Source organism: Brassica oleracea, chromosome C3 (assembly GCF_000695525.1).
Source record: "Brassica oleracea var. oleracea cultivar TO1000 chromosome C3, BOL, whole genome shotgun sequence".
Taxonomy (NCBI): domain Eukaryota; kingdom Viridiplantae; phylum Streptophyta; class Magnoliopsida; order Brassicales; family Brassicaceae; genus Brassica; species Brassica oleracea.
The window spans coordinates 44450467-44455115 of NC_027750.1; positions in this window are offsets into that span (position 1 = coordinate 44450467).

Here is a 4649-nt window from a genome sequence, read left to right on the forward strand (position 1 = left end):
ATTTTTTTTGCCCTGTTTCTTGTTCTTCGGATTTCTCTAGGTAGATCGTGCCTTTTAGCTTATTAGGTTTGCGGGTCAGCTATATTATCATCGCCGTGATCTGTTGGATAGGAGTTATCAGAACCATGTCTAAGCGCTCCGCTTCCTCTGTCCCTGCGGTGGCTGATAAGGCCAGATTGGAAAGAAGGATGGATTCTCCAGTTTCCTGATCCGACAGCTCCTCAGAGCCATGCGAAGGATCCGATTGCGATCTGATGGCTCCCATACCGCTGTCTTCTGTTTACGCGGCTCCCCCATTGGTGGGTCCCGCTTCGTCGATTGGTGAGGACGACCTGGCAGAATGGCGGGAGAGGTATTCCCTTCCTCCTTTCGTCGCTCTACGGGTTCCTACTTTAGAGGAATGTGCCTCTAGCTATATCCCAGGAGAGATCGCCGTCTATGAAGCTTTCTTTGAGTCCGGCCTCAGGGGGGGGGGGGGATTCATGCGCTGATTGTTGGTCTATGCAGCCTTTCTGAGATTTTCGCCTTCCGAACTAAATCTTCCGGCTTGGAGAATCCTCATAGCTATCCAAAACCTAGGCAATTTGGAATATTTATCTTTGGTATCAACGAGGTTCTGTTTGCGTATCTGGCTCCCATTAATGGAGGAGAAGGGCGATTTCATCTCCGTCCTTGTAGCGGCTTGCCAATCGTGAAAGAACTTCCGGAAAGAGACTGAAAGGACCAGTCTTCAACAAAAAATGGCAGGAGAGATATTTGTTTATGAGGCTCCTAGGATCCTCTTATCGGTGGAATTTTATAGGTAGGCGTAGGACGCGGTCGACTCTCTTGCTGGTTGGTTATTTTTCTCATCCTTACATCTTTTTGCAGCTGGGACTCATCATGCCCCTTCGGAAGGAGAAAGCACCGTTCTTCGGGCCCGACAGATTCCTTTTGATCGCCGCCAGGTGAACTTCTTGGTCAGCGAGACTGTACTATGACGCAGCAGCCTTTGGAGTAAGTACTTATTAGCGTATCTGGTTTACTTTCTCTCGGATGCCTGATGATTATTTTTATGCAGAAAACATGTGGGAAATGTCGCTGATGATCGTTTCGTGGCCTACCAGGAAGCGGCGAAGGTGATGTCCGCGAAGAAAGGATCCAGCAGTAGAACCGTATATGGGGATGAAGTGATGATCACCGGTAGCCGTCGTGCGACGGTGGTGAAACTGGAACCGTCATCATCTCTTCAGGGAAAGAAGCTTAAAAGCGGTGGTGTGACAACTCGGTCAGTGCAACAGTCGGCTGATATTGCTCGCTCTGCAGAGAATTTAGCTACGGCTTTGTCTAATTTGAACCTGAAGGTGTTCCCTCAGGATGGTAGTGTTCTTCCTATAGGGGATCCTTCAGAGGTGGTTCAAGTTCTCCAAGGAGGGCTCCTTCGGGTAAGTTACCGCATGCTCGCTTTCCCTTTTACTCATGTATTTTGATGGGGATATATATTTCGCGCAGACTGTTTCCCAGCTTTATCACCTCGGGGAGCGACTATCCAATGAAGGTTCGATGGTCCTTCGAGAGGAAATCGAGGATTTGAAGCACCAGGTGTCAGAAGAGAAAGATCAGCGCATGGCCTGGGAACTGGAGATCTGTGATCTTAAGGATAAGTTGAAGGAACTGGAGAAGGTAGCTGAGGTGTCTTCAGCTGATGCGCTGGCTACGAGTCAGAAGAATCAAGAGCTGGAAGAAGGGATTAACGTCCTCAAAGCGGCGGTGGAGACCTTCATGCTTGAGATGGTGATGGCTGTGAACGGAGCGAGGGTCGTTGCCCGCTGGGAGTTGATGAGGGAATGGCTGAAGAAACAAAGTGATCAGTAGGACTTAGCCAAGGCGCTGGAGCAATACAAGGTTGTGATCCGGGAAGAGGCCAGGAACAAAGGTGTTCCCCCTCCTACTTTCGAGGATGAACCCGCCATTCCGCTAGTTTCCGAGTTGGACGTGGATTCGTCTGCCAAGCCAGGAGGGTCTCCAGCTTGTATTTATGTCTCGGTTTCTTCTGATTTTTTCTTTTTCTGAATGACGGCTTTTTGTTTGAACCTCGGTCCGTCGTGGCCTATATATCTTTCTGAACAATGGCCCTGCTGTGGCTGGAAATTTGGAGGAAGTACTTGATCTCTCCTTTGGTGGGGCTGAGATGTTCTTCCGAGTTTGAGCGTTCTCCAGACGGAGGAATGAACGAGATGGCTATCTTCGAGGCAGGCTTCAAAGGGTTCATCCCTTCGTTGATAGCTGAGGTGTCCGCTTACTTTGGTTTCGCGCTGTCGCAATTTACTCCACTGTCTTGGCGCACGCTGATTCCTATTCAAGTTTTGGGCGAATTCCATGGTATACTGTTTGGGGTATCTGAGGTTCTTTACTCTTACTACTTTGCTCCTTTGATTGGAAAGAAATGGTTCTATCATATTTGATCCCGAGATGGAAGGCCACTGGTGGATGAACCATCGAGGGGAGTAATATCTTGCATATTTTCATTGTCTTATCCATTCACCCATGTGCATTTTGATCATATAGACTAGGATTTAGCCATGTTTAGGTTGCATTTTGCATACATGAGTCCTTATCAGGTATTAGAGTACCACATGGAGTTCTTGGAGACATTTGGATACATTTGGAGCTCAAAAGAGGTGAAAAAGGTGATCATTGGACGAGCAAAGCATGGGAGCGACCTCACCGGAGCGACACCGTGAAGTCGCTGTGACACCCTTTCAGAGCGACTTGATCGGAGCGACGCAGCGAGGTCGCTCGCGTTTCCATCACTCGGAGCGACGCAGCGAGGTCGCTCGCGTTTCCATCACTCGGAGCGACGCAGCGAGGTCGCTCGCGTTTCCATCACTCGGAGCGACGCAGCGAGGTCGCTCGCGTTTCCATCACTCGGAGCGACGCAGCGAGGTCGCTCGCGTTTCCATCACTCGGAGCGACGCAGCGAGGTCGCTCGCAGCGACCCCTCCAAGTCGCTCCCGAAGCCTGGAGCGACCTCTCAGAGCGACTACTGGAGGTCGCTGCGCGACGTCTGATTACTCGAATTCATTTCTACTCAAGGGCCTTTTGATCATTTTATTATGCACGTTTTTACTTCTGAAAACCTATGTTTTATGTACTCTTGGCAGCCACCAGACAGATTATCTTTGTTCTAAGAAAAAAACCTTTGGAAAGTTCATCTCTTGAATCATCTTTGTTCATCTAGTTATTACAATTCTGTGTTTCCAATTCGTTGTTGTGTCCCTCTGTATGATTAATCTGAAATCCAAAATGGGTTTAAGAGGAATCATGAAGAGTAGTGAGTAATCACCATTTGAATTCATGGGTTAGGAAGATTAAGGGTGATTAGGTTAGAGCTAGGATGTTTTAGAGTAGATCATTCCAAAACCTTGCTAGTAGAATAATCATAATGGATCTTCTGAGTTAGCTTCTCAAAAGTTGATCTTTAGGCATTTCCCACCCAAAAGGTGTTCGATGAAATGCCTGAAACAACTCTTCTAAGCTTTTAGCATATTTTGCCAAAGACATTTGTTGTTTGAAATGCTAAAATAGCCTTAGACCTATTAGTAATGATTGCTTCCATATTATTCAACCGAAGACATTTGTTGTTTGAAATGTGTTAGTAAATGAACATTCATCGAGACAGAGAGTTTGTTTAGAATCGTGTCTAAGCTTAAGGTTGATAGTTTGATTGTTCGTTTGCCATCCTTAGTTCGAAACTTGATCACCCAAGGTCTAATTCCTGTGCCCATGAGTTCTCATTTCCTTAGTTAAGAAAGTCAACTCATTAGCCGTTTTTATTATTCTGAAACTGCATTAGTAATAATCATTAGTTTAGAAAACCTTTAAAATCATCGGTTGCACTTAGATTAAGTAAGTAATTGCATTCTCAGTGCTTGAAATCCCTTGGAATTGGTTCGACAATCATTTATACTACAACATTTGTCTTATGAGCCTTGAAAACTCCTAATACCAAATTGGCGCCGTTGCCAAATTCTAAGTAGATTTGAACTTTGAGATTTAGTCATTTGCTTGAGACTAAGTCATTTTAATTTTCTTAAGTTACTGATTCTCCTTCTTCACCTCCCTTTAATTTACAGGTGTATGAACTTGAGGAGCAGGGGTCCATCAAACCTAGTTCCAAGAGCCGCAGACATCAGAGCTTTAGAGAGAGAGTGTGCTAGAAAGAGAAGAGAAGAAGAGCAATAGTCTCACTTGCAGAGATTGGATACTGATATGGGAGACATACCTCAAAATGATGCCAACAACGTTCCACAAAACCAACAGCGAGCAGCTCGACCCATTGGCACTTATGACCACCCCAACATTCATGGTCATAGATTGGGAATCCGAGCACCAGCTGTAGCAGCCAACAACTTTGAGATCAAATCAGGACTCCTCAACGTGATCGAGAACAACAAGTATCATGGCTTGGCTCTAGAGGACCCATTTGATCACTTGGACAGGTTCGACAGCTACTGTGGGTTGTCAAAAACCAATGGTGTGTCTGAGGATGCCTTAAAGCTGAAGTTATTCCCTTTCTCTCTGGGGGATAAGGCACGACAGTGGGAGAAGTCTCTACCAAGTGACTCAATCACCACTTGGGATGACTGCAAGAAAGCTTTCTTGGAGAA